The sequence below is a fragment of the Gorilla gorilla genome, chromosome 21 (assembly GCF_029281585.2).
Source record: "Gorilla gorilla gorilla isolate KB3781 chromosome 21, NHGRI_mGorGor1-v2.1_pri, whole genome shotgun sequence".
NCBI lineage: Eukaryota > Metazoa > Chordata > Mammalia > Primates > Hominidae > Gorilla > Gorilla gorilla.
In genome coordinates, this window is record NC_073245.2 from 9,055,063 (window position 1) to 9,079,517 (window position 24,455).

Consider the following 24,455-nt stretch of genomic DNA (forward strand, 5'->3'; position numbering starts at 1 on the left):
ATATCTTCACCGCTATCTGTATGAACATGGAAATATCTACCACGCTAACTGTATGAACATGGAAATATCTACACCGCTATCTGTATGAACATGAAAATATCTACACCGCTATCTCTATGAAAATGCAAATATCTACACAGCTATCTGTATATCAATGGAAATAACTACACTGCTATCTCTATAAACATGGTAATAACTACACTGCTATCTCTATAAATATGGAAATATCTACACCGCCATCTCTATGAACATGGAAATATCTACACCGCCATTTGTATGAACATGGAAATATCTACACCGCCATCTCTATGAACATGGAAATATCTACACCGCCATTTGTATGGACATGGAAATATCTACACAACCATCTGTATGAACATGGAAATATCTTCACCGCCTTCTGTATGAACATGGATATATGTACACCGGCATCTGGATGAACATGGAAATATCTACACCGCTCTCTGCATGAACATGGAAATATCTACACAGCTATCTGAAAATACATGGAAATATCTACACAGATTTCTCTATAATTATGGAAATAACTACAGCGCTATCTCTATAAACTTTGAAATATCTACACCACCATCTGTATGAACATGGAAATATCTACACCGCCATCTGTACAAACATGGACATATCTACACCGCCATCCCTATTAAGATGGAAATATCTACACCGCTATCTGTATAAACATGGAAATATCCTCACCGCTATCTGAATAAACATGGAAATATCCACACCGCTATTTGTATAAACATGGAAATATCTACACTGCTATCTGCATAAACATGGAAATATCCACACCGCTATCTGTGTAAACATGGAAATGTCTACACCGCTATCTGTGTAAACATGGAAATATCTACACCGCCATCGGTGAAAACATGAAAATATCTACACCGCCATCCCTATAAACATGGAAATATCTACACCGTCCTCTGTATGAACATGGAAATATCTACACTGCCATCTCTATAAACGTGGAAATATCTACACCGCTATCTGTATGAACTTGGAAATATCTACACTGCTCTCTGTATAAAATTGAAATTATCTACACCACTATCTCCATAAACATCGAAATATCTACACTGCTATCTGTATAAACATGGAAATATCTACACCGCTATCTGTATAAACATGGAAATATCTTCACCGCTATCTGTATAAACAAGGAAATATCTACAACGCTGTCTCTATAAACTTGGAAATAACTACACCACTATCTCTGTAAACATGGAAATATCTGGACTGCCATCTCTATAAACATGGAAATATCTACACCACCATCTGCATAAACATGGAAATATCTACACCGCCATCTCTATGAACATGGAAATACCTACACCGCCATCTGTACGAACATGGAAATATCTATAACGCCATCTGTATGAACATGTAAATATCTACACCACCATCTGTATGAACATGGAAATATCTACACTGCTAACTGTATGAACATGGAAATATCTACACCGCTATCTGTATGAACATGGAAATATCTTTACCGCCGTCTGTATGGACATGGAAATATCTACACCGTTATCTGTATGAACATGCAAATATCTACACCGCTATCTGTATGAACATGGAAATATCTACACAGCTATTTGTACGAACATGGAAATATCTACACCGCTATCTGTGTGACCATGCAAATATCTACACAGCTATATGTATATCAATAGAAATGTATACACTGCTATCTCTATAAACATGGAAATAACTACACTGCTATCTGTATAAACATGGAAATATCTACACCGCCACCTGTATGAACATGGAAATATTTACACTGCCATCCGTACGAACATGGAAATATCTACACCGCCATCTGTATGAACATGTAAATATCTACACCGCCATCTGTATGAACATGGAAATATCTACACCGCTAACTGTAGGAACATGGAAATGACTACACCGCTATCGGTATGAACATGGAAATATCTACACCGCTATCTGTATGAACTTGGAAATATCTGCCCAACTATCTGTATAAACATGGAAATATGCGCACCGCTATCTGAATAAACATGGAAATACCCGCACCGCTATCTCTATAAACATGGAAATATCTACATTGCTATCTGCATAAACATGGAAATATCCACACCGTAATCTGTGTAAACATGGAAATGTCTACACCGCTATCCATGTAAACATGGAAATATCTACACCGCCATCTGTGTAAACATGAAAATATCTACACCGCCATCTGTATGAACATGGAAATATCTGCACCGTCCTCTGTATGAACATGGAAATATCTACACCGCCATCTCTATAAACGTGGAAATATCTACACCGCTATCTGTATGAACTTGGAAATATCTACACTGCTCTCTGTATAAAATTGAAATTATCTACACCACTATCTCTATAAACATGGAAATATCTACACTGCTATCTGTATAAACATGGAAATATCTACACCGCTATCTGTATAAACATGGAAATATCTTCACCGCTATCTGTATAAACATGGAAATATCTACAACGCTGTCTCTATAAACTTGGAAATAACTACACCACTATCTCTGTAAACATGGAAATATCTAGACCGCCATCTCTATAAACATGGAAATATCTACACCACCATCTCTATATACATGGAAATAACTATACCGCTCTCTGCATAAACATGGAAATATCTACACCGCCATCTCTATGAACATGGAAATATCAACACCGCCATCTGTACGAACATGGAAATATCTATACCGCCATCTGTATGAACATGTAAATATCTACACCGCCATCTGTATGAACATGGAAATATCTACACCGCTAACTGTATGAACATGGAAATATCTACACCGTTATCTGTATTAACATGGAAATATCTACACCGCTATCTGTACGAACATGGAAATATCTACACCGCTATCTGTACGAACATGGAAATATCTACACCGATATCTGTATGAACATGCAAATATCTACAAAGCTATCTGTATATCAATGGAAATATCTACACAGCTGTCTCTATAAACATGGAAATAACTACACTGCTATCTGTATAAACATGGAAATATCTACACCGCCACCTGTATGAACATGGAAATATCTACACTGCCATCCGTACGAACATGGAAATATCTACACCGCCATCTGTATGAACATGTAAATATCTACACCGCCTTCTATATGAACATGGAAATATCTACACCGCTAACTGTATGAACATGGAAATATCTACACCACTATCTGTATGAACTTGGAAATATCTACACTGCACTTTGTATAAAATTGCAATTATCTACACCACTATCTCTATAAACATGGAAATATCTTCACTGCTATCTGCATAAACATGGAAATGTCTACACCGCTATCTGTATAAACATGGAAATAACTTCCCTGCTATCTGTATAAACATGGAAATATCTACTACGCTGTCTCTATAAACTTGGAAATAACTACACCACTATCTCTGTAAACATGGAAATATCTAGACCGCCATCTCTATATACATGGAAATATCCACACCACCATCTGTATAAACATGGAAATATCTATACCGCCATCTGTATGAACATGTAAATATCTACACCGCCATCTGTATGAACATGGAAGTATCTACACCGCCGTCTGTATGAAGAAGGAAATATCTACACCGTTATCTGTATGAACATGGAAATATCTACACCGCTATCTGTATGAACATGGAAATATCTACACCGCTATCTGTACGAACATGGAAATATCTACACCGCTATCTGTATGAACATGCAAATATCTACACAGCTATCTCTATATCAATGGAAATATCTACACAGCTATCTCTATTAACATGGAAATAACTACACTGCTATCTGTATAAACATGGAAATAACTACACCGCCACCTGAATGAACATGGAAATATCTACACTGCCATCCGTACAAACATGGAAATATCTACACCGCCATCTGTATGAACATGGAAATATCTTCACCGCCATCTGTATGAACATGGAAATATCTACACCGCTAAATGTATGAACATGGAAATGTCTACACCGCTAAATGTATGAACATGGAAATGTCTACACCGCTATTGGTATGAACATGGAAATATCTACGCCTCTATCTGTATGAACATGGAAATATCTACACCGGTATCTGTATGAACATGGAAATATCTAAACCGCTATCTGTATGAACATGGAAATAACTACACCGCCATCTGTATGAACATGTAAATATCTACACCGCCATCTGTATGAACATGGAAATATCTACACAGCTAACTGTATGAACATGGAAATATCTACACCGCTATCTGTATGAACAAGGAAATATCTTCACCGCTCTCTGTATGAACATGGAAATATCTACCACGCTAACTGTATGAACATGGAAATATCTACACCGCTATCTGTATGAACATGAAAATATCTACACTGCTATCTCTATGAACATGCAAATATCTACACAGCTATCTGTATATCAATGGAAATAACTACACTGCTATCTCTATAAACATGGTAATAACTACACTGCTATCTCTATAAATATGGAAATATCTACACCGCCATCTCTATGAACATGGAAATATCTACACCGCCATTTGTATGGACATGGAAATATCTACACAACCATCTGTATGAACATGGAAATATCTTCACCGCCTTCTGTATGAACATGGATATATGTACACCGGCATCTGGATGAACATGGAAATATCTACACCGCTCTCTGCATGAACATGGAAATATCTACACAGCTATCTGAAAATACATGGAAATATCTACACAGATTTCTCAATAAACATGGAAATAACTACAGCGCTATCTCTATAAACTTCGAAATATCTACACCACCATCTGTATGAACATGGAAATATCTACACCGCCATCTGTACAAACATGGACATATCTACACCGCCATCTGTATTAAGATGGAAATATCTACACCGCTATCTGTATAAACATGGAAATATCCGCACCGCTATCTGAATAAACATGGAAATATCCACACCGCTATTTGTATAAACATGGAAATATCTACACTGCTATCTGCATAAACATGGAAATATCCACACCGCTATCTGTGTAAACATGGAAATGTCTACACCGCTATCTGTGTAAACATGGAAATATCTACACCGCCATCGGTGAAAACATGAAAATATCTACACCGCCATCCCTATAAACATGGAAATATCTACACCGTCCTCTGTATGAACATGGAAATATCTACACTGCCATCTCTATAAACGTGGAAATATCTACACCGCTATCTGTATGAACTTGGAAATATCTACACTGCTCTCTGTATAAAACTGAAATTATCTACACCACTATCTCCATAAACATCGAAATATCTACGCTGCTATCTGTATAAACATGGAAATATCTACACCGCTATCTGTATAAACATGGAAATATCTTCACGGCTATCTGTATAAACAAGGAAATATCTACAACGCTGTCTCTATAAACTTGGAAATAACTACACCACTATCTCTGTAAACATGGAAATATCTGGACTGCCATCTCTATAAACATGGAAATATCTACACCACCATCTGTATAAACATGGAAATATCTAAACCGCCATCTGCATAAACATGGAAATATCTACACCGCCATCTGTACGAACATGGAAATATCTATACCGCCATCTGTATGAACATGTAAATATCTACACCACCATCTGTATGAACATGGAAATATCTACACTGCTAACTGTATGAACATGGAAATATCTACACCGCTATCTGTACGAACATGGAAATATCTTTACCGCCGTCTGTATGGACACGGAAATATCTACACCGTTATCTGTAAGAACATGGAAATATCTACACCGCTATCTGTATGAACATGGAAATATCTACACCGCTATCTGTACGAACATGGAAATATCTACACCGCTATCTGTGTGACCATGCAAATATCTACACAGCTATCTGTATATCAATAGAAATGTATACACTGCTATCTCTATAAACATGGAAATAACTACACTGCTATCTGTATAAACATGGAAATATCTACACCGCCACCTGTATGAACATGGAAATATTTACACTGCCATCCGTACGAACATGGAAATATCTACACCGCCATCTGTATGAACATGTAAATATCTACACCGCCATCAGTATGAACATGGAAATATCTACACCGCTAACTGTAGGAACATGGAAATGACTACACCGCTATTGGTATGAACATGGAAATATCTACACCGCTATCTGTATGAACTTGGAAATATCTACACCGCTATCTGTATGAACATGGAAATCTCTACACCGCCATCTGTATGAACATGGAAATATCTACACCGCCATCTGTATGAACATGGAAATATCTACACCGCCATCTGTATGAACATGGAAATATCTACACCGCTGTCTGTATGAACATAGAAATATCAACACCGCTATCTGTAGGAACATGGAAATATCTACACCGCTATCTGTACGAACATGCAAATATCTACACAGCTATCTGTATATCAATGGAAATATCCACACTGGTATCTCTATAAACATGGAAATAACTACACTGCTATCTGTATAAACATGGAAATATCTACACCGCCATCTCTATGAACATGGAAATATCTACACCGCCATTTGTATGAACCTGGAAATATCTACACCGCCATCTCTATGAACGTGGAAATATCTACACCGCCATTTGTATGAACATGGAAATACCTAAACCGCCATCTGTATGAACATGGAAATATCTTCACCGCCATCTGTATGAACATGGATATATGTACACCGGCATCTGCATGAACATGGAAATATCTACAAAGCTATCTGCAAGAACATGGAAATATCTACACCGATTTCTCAATAAATATGGAAATAACTACAGCGCTATCTCTATAAACTTCGAAATATCTACACCGCCATCTGTATGAACTTGGAAATATCTACACCGTCATCTGTACGAACATGGACATATCTACACCGCCATCTGTATTAAGATTGAAATATCTACACCGCTATCTGTATAAACATGGAAATATCTGCCCAACTATCTGTATAAACATGGAAATATGCGCACCGCTATCTGAATAAACATGGAAATATCCGCACCGCTATCTGTATAAACATGGAAATATCTACACTGCTATCTGCATAAACATGGAATTATCCACACCGTAATCTGCGTAAACATGGAAATGTCTACACCGCTATCCATGTAAACATGGAAATATCTTCACCGCCATCTGTGTAAACATGAAAATATCTACACCGCCATCTGTATGAACATGGAAATATCTGCACCGTCCTCTGTATGAACATGGAAATATCTACACCGCTATCTGTATGAACTTGGAAATATCTACACTGCTATCTGCATAAACATGGAAATATCCACACCGCTATCTGTGTAAACATGGAAAAGTCTACACCGCTATCCGTGTAAACATGGAAATATCTACACCGCCATCTGTGTAAACATGAAAATATCTACACCGCCATCCCTATAAACATGGAAATATCTACACCGTCTTCTGTATGAACATGGAAATATCTACACCACCATCTCTATGAACGTGGAAATATCTACACCGCTATCTGTATGAACTTGGAAATATCTACACTGCTCTCTGTATAAAATTGAAATTATCTACACCACTATCTCTATAAACATGGAAATATCTACACTGCTATCTGTATAAACATGGAAATATCTACACCGCTATCTGTATAAACATGGAAATATCTTCACTGCTATCTGTATAAACATGGAAATATCTACAACGCTGTCTCTATAAACTTGGAAATAACTACACCACTATCTCTGTAAACAAGAAAAAAATCTAGACCGCCATCTCTATATACATGGAAATATCTACACCACCATCTGTATAAACATGGAAATATCTACACCGCTGTTTGTAGGAACATGGAAATATCTACACCGTTATCTGTATTAACATGGAAATATCTACACCGCTATCTGTATGAACATGGAAATATCTACACCGCTATCTGTACGAACATGGAAATATCTACACCGCTATCTGTATGAACATGCAAATATCTACACAGCTATATGTATATCAATGGAAATATCCACACAGCTATCTCTATTAACATGGAAATAACTACACTGCTATCTGTATAAACATGGAAATATCTACACCGCCACCTGTATGAACATGGAAATATCTACACAGCCATCCGTACAAACATGGAAATATCTACAACGCCATCTCTATGAACATGGAAATATCTTCACCGCCATCTGTATGAACATGGAAATATCTACACCGCTAAATGTATGAACATGGAAATGTCTACACCGGTATTGGTATGAACATGGAAATATCTACAACGCCATCTGTATGAACATGGAAATATCTACACCGCTATCTGTATGAACTTGGAAATATCTACACCGCTATCTGTATGAACATGGAAATATCTACACCGCCATCTGTATGAACATGTAAATATCTACACCGCCATCTGTATGAACATGGAAATATCTACACAGCTAACTGTATGAACATGGAATTATCTACACCGCTATCTGTATGAACATGGAAATATCTACACCGCTATCTGTATGAACATGGAAATACCTACACCGCCATCTGTATGAACATGGAAATATCTACACCGCCATCTGTATGAACATGGAAATATCTACACCGCTAACTGTATGAACATGGAATTATCTACACCGCTATCTGTATGAACATGGAAATATCTACACCGCCATCTGTGTAAACATGAAAATATCTACACCGCCATCCCTATAAACATGGAAATATCTACACCGTCTTCTGTATGAACATGGAAATATCTACACCACCATCTCTATAAACGTGGAAATATCTACACCGCTATCTGTATGAACTTGGAAATATCTACACTGCTCTCTGTATAAAATTGAAATTATCTACACCACTATCTCTATAAACATGGAAATATCTACACTGCTATCTGTATAAACATGGAAATATCTACACCGCTATCTGTATAAACATGGAAATATCTTCACTGCTATCTGTATAAACATGGAAATATCTACAACGCTGTCTCTATAAACTTGGAAATAACTACACCACTATCTCTGTAAACAAGAAAAAAATCTAGACCGCCATCTCTATATACATGGAAATATCTACACCACCATCTGTATAAACATGGAAATATCTACACCGCTGTTTGTATGAACATGGAAATATCTACACCGTTATCTGTATTAACATGGAAATATCTACACCGCTATCTGTATGAACATGGAAATATCTACACCGCTATCTGTACGAACATGGAAATATCTACACCGCTATCTGTATGAACATGCAAATATCTACACAGCTATATGTATATCAATGGAAATATCCACACAGCTATCTCTATTAACATGGAAATAACTACACTGCTATCTGTATAAACATGGAAATATCTACACCGCCACCTGTATGAACATGGAAATATCTACACAGCCATCCGTACAAACATGGAAATATCTACAACGCCATCTGTATGAACATGGAAATATCTTCACCGCCATCTGTATGAACATGGAAATATCTACACCGCTAAATGTATGAACATGGAAATGTCTACACCGGTATTGGTATGAACATGGAAATATCTACAACGCCATCTGTATGAACATGGAAATATCTACACCGCTATCTGTATGAACTTGGAAATATCTACACCGCTATCTGTATGAATATGGAAATATCTACACCGCCATCTGTATGAACATGTAAATATCTACACCGCCATCTGTATGAACATGGAAATATCTACACAGCTAACTGTATGAACATGGAATTATCTACACCGCTATCTGTATGAACATGGAAATATCTACACCGCTATCTGTATGAACATGGAAATACCTACACCGCCATCTGTATGAACATGGAAATATCTACACCGCCATCTGTATGAACATGGAAATATCTACACCGCTAACTGTATGAACATGGAATTATCTACACCGCTATCTGTATGAACATGGAAATATCTACACCGCTATCTGTATGAACATGGACATATCTACACCGCTATCTGTATGAACATGGAAATATCGACACCGCTATCTGTATGAACATGTAAATATCTACACCGCTAACTGTATGAACATGGAAATGTCTACAACGCTATTAGTATGAACATGGAAATATCTACACCGCTATCTGTATCAACATGGAAATATCTACACCGCTATCTGTATGAACATGGAAATCTCTACACCGCTATCTGTATGAACATGGAAATATCTACACCGCCATCTGTATGAACATGTAAATATCTACACCGCCATCTGTATGAACATGGAAATATCTACACCGCTAAGTGTATGAACATGGAAATATCTACACCGCTATCTGTATGAACATGGAAATATCTACACCGCTATCTGTATGAACATGGAAATATCTACACCGCTATCTGTATGAATATGGAAATATCTACACCGCTATCTGTATAAACATGGAAATATCTACACCGCTATCTGTATGAACATGCAAATATCTACACAGCTATCTGTATATCAATGGAAATATCCAGACTGGTATCTCTATAAACATGGAAATAACTACACTGCTATCTGTATAAACTTGGAAATATCTACACCGCCATCTCTATGAACATGGAAATATCTACACCGCCATTTGTATGAACCTGGAAATATCTACAATGCCATCTCTATGAACATGGAAATATCTACACCGCCATTTGTATGAACATGGAAATACCTAAACCGCCATCTGTATGAACATGGAAATATCTTCACCGCCATCGGTATGAACATGGATATATGTACACCGGCATCTGGATGAACATGGAAATATCTACACCGCTATCTGCATGAACATGGAAATATCTACACAGCTATCTGAATATACATGGAAATATCTACACCGATTTCTCTATAAATATGGAAATAACTACAGCGCTATCTCTATAAACTTCGAAATATCTACACCGCCATCTGTATGAACATGGAAATTCTACACCGCCATCTGTACGAACATGGACATGTCTACACCGCCATCTGTATTAAGATGGAAATATCTACACCGCTATCTGTATAAACATGGAAATATCTGCCCAACTATCTGTATAAACATGGAAATATCCGCACCGCTATCTGTATAATCATGGAAATATCTACACTGTTATCTGCATAAACATGGAAATATCCACACCGCTATCTGTGTAAACATGGAAATGTCTACACCGCTATCTGTGTAAACATGGAAATATCTACACCGCCATCTGTGTAAACATGAAAATATCTACGCCGCCATCCCTATAAACATGGAAATATCTACACCGCCATCAGTATGAACATGGAAATATCTACACCGCCATCTCTATAAACGTGGAAATATCTACACCGCTATCTGTATGAACTTGGAAATATCTACACTGCTCTCTGTATAAAATTGAAATTATCTACACCACTATCTCTATAAACATGGAAATATCTACACTGCTATCTGTATAAACATGGAAATATCTACACCGCTCTCTGTATAAACAAGGAAATATTTTCACAGCTATCTGTATAAACATGGAAATATTTACAACGCTGTCTCTATAAACTTGGAAATAACTACACCACTATCTCTGTAAACATGGAAATATCTAGACCTCCATCTCTATAAACATGGAAATATCTACACCACCATCTGAATAAACATGGAAATATCTATACCGCTATCTGCATAAACATGGAAATATCTACACCGCCATCTCTATGAACATGGAAATATCTACACCGCCATCTGTACGAACATGGAAATATCTATACCGCTATCTGTATGAACATGGAAATATCTACACCGTTATCTGTATGAACATGGAAATATCAACACCGCTATCTGAATGAACATGGAAATAACTAAACCGCTATCTGGAAGAACATGGAAATATCTACACCGCCATTTGTATGAACCTGGAAATATCGACACCACTATCTGTATGAACTTGGAAATATCTACACTGCTCTCTGTATAAAATTGAAATTGTCTACACCACTATCTCTATAAACATGGAAATATCTACACTGATATCTGTATAAACATGGATATATCTACTCCGCTATCTGTATAAACATGGAAATATCTTCACCGCTATCTGTACGAACATGGAAATATCTACACCGCTATCTGTTTGAACATGCAAATATCTACACAGCTATCTGTATATCAATGGAAATACCCACACAGCTATCTCTATTAACATGGAAATAACTACACTGCTATCTGTATAAACATGGAAATATCTACACCGCCACCTGTATGAACATGGAAATATCTACACTGCCATCCGTACAAACATGGAAATATCTACACCGCCATCTGTATGAACATGGAAATATCTTCACCGTTATCTCTATGAACATGGAAATATCTACACCGCTATCTGTATGAACATGGAAATATCTACACCGCTATCTGTATGAACATGGAAATATCTACACCGCTATCTGTATGAACATGGAAATATCTACACCGCCATCTGTATGAACATGTAAATATCTACACTGCCATCTGTATGAACATGGAAATATGTACACAGCTAACTGTATGAACATGGAATTATCTACACCGCTATCTGTATGAACATGGAAATATCTACACCGCTATCTGTATGAACATGGAAATATCTACACCGCCACCTGTATGAACATGGAAATATCTACACTGCCATCCGTACGAACATGGAAATATCTACACCGCAATCTGTATGAACATGTAAATATCTACACCGCCTTCTCTATGAACATGGAAATATCTACACCGCTAACTGTATGAACATGGAAATATCTACACCGCTATTGGTATGAACATGGAAATATCCACACCGCCATGTGTACGAACATGGAAATAACTATACCGCCATTTGTATGAACATGTAAATATCTACACCGCCATTTGTATGAACCTGGAAATATCTACACCACTATCTGTATGAACTTGGAAATATCTACACTGCACTTTGTATAAAATTGAAATTATCTACACCACTATCTCTATAAACATGGAAATATCTTCACTGCTATCTGCATAAACATGGAAATGTCTACACCGCTATCTGTATAAACATGGAAATATCTTCACTGCTATCTGTATAAACATGGAAATATCTACAACGCTGTCTCTATAAACTTGGAAATAACTACACCACTATCTCTGTAAACATGGAAATATCTAGACCGCCATCTCTATATACATGGAAATATCCACACCTCCATCCGTAGAAACATGGAAATATCTATACCGCTATCTGTATAAACTTGGAAACATCTACACCGCTATCTGTACGAATATGGAAATATCTATACCGCCATCTGTATCGACATGGAAATATCTAAACCGCCATCTGTATGAACATGGAAATATCTACACCGCTAACTGTATGAACATGGAAATATCTACACCGCTATCTGTACGAACATGGAAATATCTATACCGCCGTCTGTATGGGCATGGAAATATCTATACCGCCATCTGAATGAACATGGAAATATCTACACCGCTAACTGTATGAACATGGAAATATCTACACTGCTATCTGTACGAACATGGAAATATCTACACCGCTATCTGTATGAACATGCAAATATCTACACAGCTATCTGTATATCAATGGAAATATCCACACAGCTATCTCTATAAACATGGAAATAACTACACTGCTATCTCTATAAATATGGAAATATCAACACAGCCATCTCTATGAACATGGAAATATCTACACCACCATTTGTATGAACATGGAAATATCTACACCACCATCTCTATGAACATGGAAATATCTACAACGCCATTTGTATGAACATGGAAATATCTACACCACCATCTGTATGAACATGGAAATATCTACACCGCCATCTGTGTAAACATGAAAATATCTACACTGCCGTCTGTATAAACATGGAAATAACTTCACCGCCATCTGTATGAACATGGATATATCTACACCGCTAAATGTATGAACATGGAAATGTCTACACCGCTATTGGTATGAATATGGAAATATCTACACCGCTATCTGTATGATCATGGATATATCTACACCGCTATCTGTATGAACATGGAAATATCTACACCGCTATCTGTATGAACATGGAAATACCTACACCGCCATCTGTATGAACATGTAAATATCTACACCGCCATCTGTATGAACATGGAAATATCTACACTGCTATCTGCATAAACATGGAAATATCCACACCGCTATCTGTGTAAACATGGAAATGTCTACACCGCTATCTGTGTAAACAGGGAAATATCTACACTGCCATCTGTGTAAACATGAAAATATCTACACCGCCATCCCTATAAACATGGAAATATCTACACCACCCTCTGTATGAACATGGAAATATCTACACCACCATCTCTATGAACATGGAATTATCTACACCGCCATTTGTATGAACTTGGAAATATCTACACCACCATCTCTATGAACATGGAAATATCTACACCGCCATTTGTATGAACATGGAAATACCTACACCGCCATCTGTATGAACATGGAAATATCTTCACCGCCATTTGTATGAACATGGATATATGTTCACCGGCTTCTGAATGAACATGGAAATATCTACAGCGTAATCTGCATGAACATTTAAATATCTACGCAGCTATCTGAATATACATGGAAATATCTACACAGATTTCTCTATAAATATGGAAATAACTACATCGCTATCTCTATAAACTTTGAAATATCTACACCGCCGTCTGTATGAACATGTAAATATCTATACCGCCATCTCTATGAACATGTAAATATCTACACCGCCATCTGTATGAACATGGAAATATCTACACCGCCATCTGTACGAACATGGAAATATCTATACCGCCATCTGTATGAACATGTAAATATCTACACCGCCATCTGTATGAACATGGAAATATCTACACCGCTAACTGTATGAACATGGAAATATCTACACCGCTATCTGTATGAACATGCAAATATCTACACCGTTATCTGTATGAACATGGAAATATCTACACCGCTATCTGTATGAACATGGAAATATCTACACCGTTATCTGTATGAACATGGAAATATCTACACCGCTATCTGTATGAACACGCAAACATCTACACAGCTATCTGTATATCAATGGAAATATCTACACTGCTATCTCTATAAACATGGATATAACTACACTGCTATCGGTATAAACATGGAAATATCTACACCGCCACCTGTATGAACATGGAAATACCTACACTGCCATCCGTACGAACATGGAAATATCTACACCGCCATCTGTATGAACATGGAAATATCTACACCGCCATCTGTACGAACATGGAAATATCTACACCGCCATCTGTATGAACATGGAAATATCTACACCGCCATCTGTATGAACATGGAAATATCTATACCGCTATCTGCATAAACATGGAAATATCTACCACGCCATCTGTACGAACATTGAAATATCTACACCGCCATCTGTATGAACATGGAAATATCTACACCGCCATCTGTATGAACATGGAAATATCTACACCGCTAACTGTATGAACATGGAAATATCTACACCGCTATCTGTATGAACATGGAAATATCTACACCGTTATCTGTATGAACATGGAAATATCTACACCACTATCTGAACGAACATGGAAATATCTACACTGCCATCCGTACAAACATTTAAATATCTCCACCGCCATCTGTATGAACATGTAAATTTCTACACCGCTAACTGTATGAACATGGAAATATCTACACCGCTATCTGTATGAACATGGAAATATCTACACCGTTATCTGTATGAACATGGAAATATCTACACCACTATCTGTATGATCATGTAAATATCTACACCGCCATCTGTATGAACATGGAAATATCTACACCGCTAACTGTATGGACATGGAAATATCTACAATGCTCTTGGTATGAACATAGATATATCTAAACCGCTATCTGCATGAACATGGAAACATCTACACTGCTATCTGTATGTACATGGAAATATCTACATCGCTATCTGTATGAACATGGAAATATCTACACCGCTATCTGTATGAACATGTAAATATCTACACAGCTATCTGCATGAAATTGAAATTATCTACACCACTATCTCTATAAACATGGAAATAACTACACTGCTATCTGTATAAACATGGAAATATCTACACCGCCATCTCTATGAACATGGAAATATCTACACGGCCATTTGTATGAACATGGAAATATCTACACCACCATCTCTATGAACATGGAAATATCTACACCGCCATCTGTACGAACATGGAAATATCTACACCGCCATCTGTATGAACATGGATATATCTTCACCGCCATCTGTACGAACATGGATATATCTACACCGGCATCTGGATGAACATGGAAATATCTACACTGCTATCTGCATGTACATGGAAATATCTACACAGCTATCTGCATATACATGGAAATATCTACACAGATTTCTCTATAAATATGGAAATATCTACAGCGCTATCTCTATAAACTTCGAAATACCTACACCGCCATCTATATGAACATGGAAATATCTACACTGCCATCTGTACGAACATGGACATATGTACACCACCATCTGTATTAAGATGGAAATATCTACACCGCTATCTGTATAAACATGGAAATATCTGCCCATCTGTATAAACATGGAAATATCCGCACCGCTATCTGTATAAACATGGAAATATCTACACCGCTATCTGCATAAACATGGAAATATCCACACCTCTATTTGTGTAAACATGGAAATGTCTACACCGCTATCTTTTAAACATGGAAATATCTACACCGCCATCTGTGTAAACATGAAAATATCTACACCGCCATCCCTATAACCATGGAAATATCTACACCGCCATCTGTATGAACATGGAAATATCTACACCGCCATCTCTATAAGCGAGGAAATATCTACACCGCTATCTATATGCACTTGGAAATATCTACACTGCTATCTGTATAAAATTGAAATTATCTACACTTTTACCTCTATAAACATGGAAATATCTACACTGATATCTGTATAAACATGGAAATATCTACTCCGCTATCTGTATAAACATGGAAATATCTTCACAACTATCTGTATAAACATGGAAATATCTACTACGCTGTCTCTATAAACTTGGAAAGAACTACACCACTATCTCTATAAACACGGAAATATCTTGTCCGCCATCTCTATAGACATGGAAATACCTACACCACCATCTGTATAAACATGGAAATATCTGTACCACTATCTGCATAAACATGGAAATATCTACACCGCCATCTCTATGAACATGGAAATATCTACACCGCCATCTGTGCGAACATGGAAATATCTACACCGCCATCTGTGCGAACATGGAAATATCTACACCGCCATCTGTGCGAACATGGAAATATCTACACCGCCATCTGTATGAACATGGAAATATCTACACCGCCATCTGAATGAACATGGAAATATCTACACCGCTAACTGTATGAACATGGAAATATCTACACCGCTATCTGTATGAACATGGAAATATCTGCCCAACTATCTGTATAAACATGGAAATATCTGCACTGCTATCTGCATAAACATGGAAATACCCACTCCACCATCTGTGTAAACATGGAAATGTCTACACCGCTATCTGTGTAAACATGGAAATATCTACACCGCCCTCTGTGTAAACATGAAAATATCTACACCGCCATCCCCATAAACATGGAAATATCTACACCGCCATCTGTATGAACATGGAAATATCTACACCACCAGCTCTATATACGTGGAAATATCTACACCGCTACCTGTATGAACTAGGAAATATCTACACTGCTCTCTGTATAAAATTGAAATTATCTACACCACTATCTCTATAAACATGGAATTATCTACACTGCTATCTGTATAAACATGGAAATACCTACACGGCTCTCTGTATAAACATGGAAATATCTTCACCGCTATCTGCATAAACACGGAAATATCTACAACTTTGTCTCTATAAACTTGGAAATAACTACACCACTATCTCTGTAAACATGGAAATATCTACACCGCCATCTCTATGAACATGGAAATATCTACACCGCCATTTGTATGAACATGGAAATATCTACACCGCCATCTGTATGAACTTGGAAATATCTTCACCGCCATCTGTATGAGCATGGAAATATCTACACCGGCATCTGGATGAACATGGAAATATCTACACCGCTATCTGCATGAACATGGAAATATCTACACAGCTATCTGCATATACATGGAAATAACTACACAGATTTCTCTATAAATATGGAAATAACTATAGCGCTATCTCTATAAACTTCGAAATATCTACACCGCCATCCGTATGAACATGGAAATTTCTACACCGCCATCTGTATGAACATGGAAATATCTGCCCAACTGTCTGTATAGACATGGAAATATCCGCACCGCTATCTGTATAAACATGGAAATATCTACACCGCTATCTGTATGAACATGGAAATATCTACACCGCCATCTGTATGAACATGGGAATATCTTCACCGCCACCTGTATGAACATGGAAATATCTACACCGCCATGTGGATGATCATGGATATATCTACACCGCCATCTCTATAAACGTGGAAATATCTACACCACTATCTATATGAATTTGCAAATATCTACACTGCTATCTGAATAAAATTGAAATTATCTACACCACTATCTCTATAAAAATGGAAATATCTACACGGTTATCTGTATAAACATGGAAATATCTACACCGCAATCTGTATGAACATGGAAATATCTACACCGCTATCTGTATGAACATGGAAATATCTACACCGCTATCTGTATGAACATGGAAATATCTACACCGCCCTCTGTATGAACATGGGAATATCTACACCGCTAACTGTATGAACATGGAAATATCTACACCGCTATCTGTATGAACATGGAAATATCTACACCGCTATCTGTATGAACATGGAAATATCTACACCGCTATCTGTATGAACATGGAAATATATACACCGCTATCTCTATGAACATGCAAATATCTACACCGCTACCTCTATGAACATGCAAATATCTACACAGCTATCTGTATATCAATGGAAATATCTACACTGCTATCTCTATAAACATGGAAATAACTACACTGCTATCTCTATAAATATGGAAATATCTACACCGCCATCTCTATGAACATCGAAATATCTACACCGCCATTTGTATGAACATGGAAATATCTACACCGCCATCTCTATGAACATGGAAATATCTACACCGCCATTTGTATGAACATCGAAATATCTACACCACCATCTGTATGAACATGGAAATATCTTCACCGCCATCTGTATGAACATGGATATATGTACACAGGCATCTGGATGAACATGGAAATATCTACACCGCTATCTGCATGAACATGGAAATAGCTACACAGCTATCTGAATATACATGGAAATATCTACACAGATTTCTCTAAAAATATGGAAATAACTAAAGCGCTATCTCTATAAACTTCAAAATATCTGCACCGCCATCTGTATGAACATGGAAATACCTACACCGCCATCTGTACAAACATGGACATATCTACACCGCCATCTGTATTAAGATGGAAATATCTACACCGCTATCTGTATAAACATGGAAATATCTGCCCAACTATCAGTATAAACATGGAAATATCCGCACCGCTATCTGTATAAACATGGAAATATCTACACTGCTATCTACATAAACATGGAAATATCCACACCGCTATCTGTGTAAACATGGAAATGTCTACACCGCTATCTCTGTAAACAGGGAAATATCTACACCGCAATCTGTGTAAACATGAAAATATCTACACCGCCATCCCTTTAAACATGGAAATATCTTCACCGCCATCTGTATGAACTTGGAAATATCTACACCGCTAAATGTATGAACATGGAAATGTCTACACCGCTATTGGTATGAACATGGAAATATCTACACCGCTATCTGTATGAACATGGAAATATCTACACCGCTATCTGTATGAACATGGAAATATCTACAACGCTATCTGTATGAACATGGAAATATCTACACGGCCATCTGTATCAACATGTAAATATCTACACCGCCATCTATATGAACATGGAAATATCTACACCGCTAACTCTATGAACATTTAAATATCTACACCGCTATCTGTATGAACATGGAAATATCTACACCGCTATCTGTATGAACATGGAAATATCTACACCGCTATCTGTATGAACATGGAAATATCTACACCGATATCTGTATGAACATGCAAATATCTACACAGCTATCTGTATATCAATGGAAATATCTACACTGCTATCTCTATAAACATGGAAATAACTACACTGCTATCTGTATAAATACAGAAATATCTACACCGCCATCTCCATGAAGATGGAAATATCTACACCGCGATTTGTATGAACATGGAAATATCCACACTGCCATCTCTATGAACATGGAAATATCTACACCGCCATTTGTATGAACATGGAAATATCTACACCGCCATCTGTATGAACATGGAAATAACTTCACCGCTATCTGTATAAACATGGAAATATCTACAACGCTGTCACTATAAACTTGGAAATAACTACACCACTATCTCTGTAAACATGGAAATATCTAGACCGCCATCTATATATACATGGAAATATCTACACCACCATCTGTATAAACATGGAAATATCTATACCGCTATCTGCATAAACATGGAAATATCTACACCACCATCTGTATGAACATGGAAATATCTACACCGCCATCTGTATGAACATGGAAATATCTACACCACTAACTGTATGAACATGGAAATATCTACACCGCTGTCTGTATGAACATGGAAATGTATACACTGCTATCTCTATAAACATGGAAATAACTACACTGCTATGTGTATAAACATGGAAATATCTACACCGCCAGCTGTATGAACATGGAAATATCCACACCGCCATCTGTGTGAACATGGAAATATCTACACCGCTAACTGTAGGAACATGGAAATGACTACACCGCTATCGGTATGAACATGGAAATATCTACACCGCTATCTGTATGAACATGGAAATATCTACACCGCCATCTGTATGAACATGGAAATCTCTACACTGACATCTGTATGAAAATGGAAATCTCTACACCGCCATCTGTATGAACATGGAAATATCTACACCGCCGTCTGTATGAACATGTAAATATCTACACCGCCATCTGTATGAACATGGAAATATCTACACCGCTATCTGTATGAACATGGAAATATCTACACCGCTATCTGTATGAACATGGAAATATCTACACCGCTATCTGTATGAACATGGAAATATCAACACCGCTATCTGTATGAACATGGAAATATCTACACCGCTATCTGTACGAACATGCAAATATCTACACAGCTATCTGTATATCAATGGAAATATCCACACCGGTATCTCTATAAACATGGAAATAACTACACTGCTATCTGTATAAACATGGAAATATCTACACCGCCGTCTCTATGAACATGGAAATATCTACACCGCCATTTGTATGAACCTGGAAATATCTACACCACCATCTCTATGAACATGGAAATATCTACACCGCCATTTGTATGAACATGGAAATACCTAAACCGCCATCTGTATGAACATGGAAATATCTTCACCGCCATCTGTATGAACATGGATATATGTACACCGGCATCTGGATGAACATGGAAATATCTACACCGCTATCTGCATGAACATGGAAATATCTACACAGCTATCTGAATATACATGGAAATATCTACACAGATTTCTCCATAAATATGGAAATAACTACAGCGCTATCTCTATAAACTTCGAAATATCTACACCGCCATCTGTATGAACATGGACATATCTACACCGCCATCTGTATTAAGATGGAAATATCTTCACCGCTATCTGTATAAACATGGAAATATCTGCCCAACTATCTGTATAAACATGGAAATATCCGCACCGCTATCTGAATAAACATGGAAATATCCGCACCGCTATCTGTATAAACATGGAAATATCTACACTGCTATCTGCATAAACCTGGAAATATCCACACCGCTATCTGTGTAAACATGGAAATGTCTACACCGCTATCCGTGTAAACATGGAAATATCTACACCGCCATCAGTGTAAACATGAAAATATCTACACCGCCATCCCTATAAACATGGAAATATCTACACCGTCCTCTGTATGAACATGGAAATATCTACACCGCCATCTCTATAAACGTGGAAATATCTACACCGCTATCTGTATGAACTTGGAAATATCTACACTGCTCTCTGTATAAAATTGAAATTATCTACACCACTATCTCTATAAACATGGAAATATCTACACTGCTATCTGTATAAACATGGAAATATCTACACCGCTATCTGTATAAACATGGAAATATCTTCACTGCTATCTGTATGAACATGGAAATATCTACACCGCTATCTGTATGAACTTGGAAATATCTACACCGCTATCTGTATGAACATGGATATATCTACACAGCCATCTGGATGAACATGGAAATATCTACACCGCTATCTGTTTGAACATGGAAATATCTACACCGCTATCTGCATGAAAATGGAAATATCTACACTTCTATCTGCATATACATGGAAATATCTACACAGCTATCTCTTTACACATGGAAATAGCTACACCGCTATCTGTATGAACATGAAAATATCCACACCGCCATCTGTATGAACATGGAAATACCTGCACTGCCATCTGTATGAACATATAAATATCTACACCGCCATCTGTATTAAGATGGAGATATCTACACCGCTATCTGCATAAACATGGAAATATCTACACCGCTATCTGTATAAAGATGGAAATATCTACACCGCTATCTGTATAAACATGGAAATATCTACACCGCTACCTGTATAAACATGGAAATATCAGCACCGCTTTCTGTATGAACATGGAAATATCTACACCGCTATTTGTATGAACATGGAAATATCTACACCGCTATCTGTATGAACATGGAAATATCTACACCGCTATCAGTATGAACAAGGAAATATCTACACAGCTATCTCTATGAACATGGATATATCTACACAGCCCTCTGGATGAACATGGAAATATCCACACCGCTATCTGTGTAAACATGCATACATCTTCACCGCTATCTGTATAAACAGGGAAATATCTACACCGCTATCTGTATGAACATGGAAATATCTACACCGCTATCTGTTTGAAGATGGAAATATATACACCGCTATCTGCATGAAAACGGAAATATCTACACAGCTATCTGCATATACATTGAAATATCTACACAGCTATCTCTTTACACATGGAAATAACTACACCGCTATCTGTATGAACATGGAAATACCTACACCGCCATCTGTCTGAACATGGAAATATCTACACCGCTATCTCTATGAACATGGAAATATCTACACCGCTATCTGTATGAACATGGATATATCTACACAGCCCTCTGGATGAACATGGAAATATCTACACTGCTATCTGTGTAAACATGCATACATCTTCACCGCTATCTGTATGAACATGGAAATATCTACACCGCTATCTGTATAAACATGGAAATATCTACACCGCTACCTGTATAAACATGGAAATATCAGCATAGCTATCTGTATGAACATGGAAATATCTACAGCGCTATCTGTATGAACATGGAAATATCTACACCGCTATCTGTATGAACATGGAAATATCTACACCGTTATCAGTATGAACAAGGAAATATCTACACCGCTATCTGTATGAACATGGATATATCTAAACTGCCCTCTGGATGAACATGGAAATATCCACACCGCTATCTGTGTAAACATGCATGCATCTTCACCGCTATCTGCATAAACATGGAAATATCTACACCGCTATCTGTATGAACATGGAAATATCTACACCGCTATCTGTTTGAAGATGGAAATATCTACACCGCTATCTGCATGAAAACCGAAATATCTACACAGCTATCTGCATATACATGGAAATATCTACACAGCTATCTCTTTACACATGGAAATAACTACACCGCTATCTGTATGAACATGGAAATATCTACACCGCCATCTGTATGAACATGGAAATATCTGCACCGCCATCTGTATGAACATATAAATATCTACACCGCCATCTGTATTAAGACGGAGATATCTACACTGCTATCTGAATATACATGGAAATATCTACACCGCTATCTGTATAAACATGGAAATATCTACACCGCTATCTGCATAACCATGGAAATATCTACACCGCTACCTGTATAAACATGGAAATATCAGCACCGCAATCTGTATGAACATGGAAATATCTACACCGCTGCCTGTATAAACATGGAAATATCAGCACGGCTATCTGTATGAACATGGAAATATCTACACCGCTATCTGTATGAACATGGAAATAACTACACTGCTATCTGTATGAACATGGAAATAGCTACACC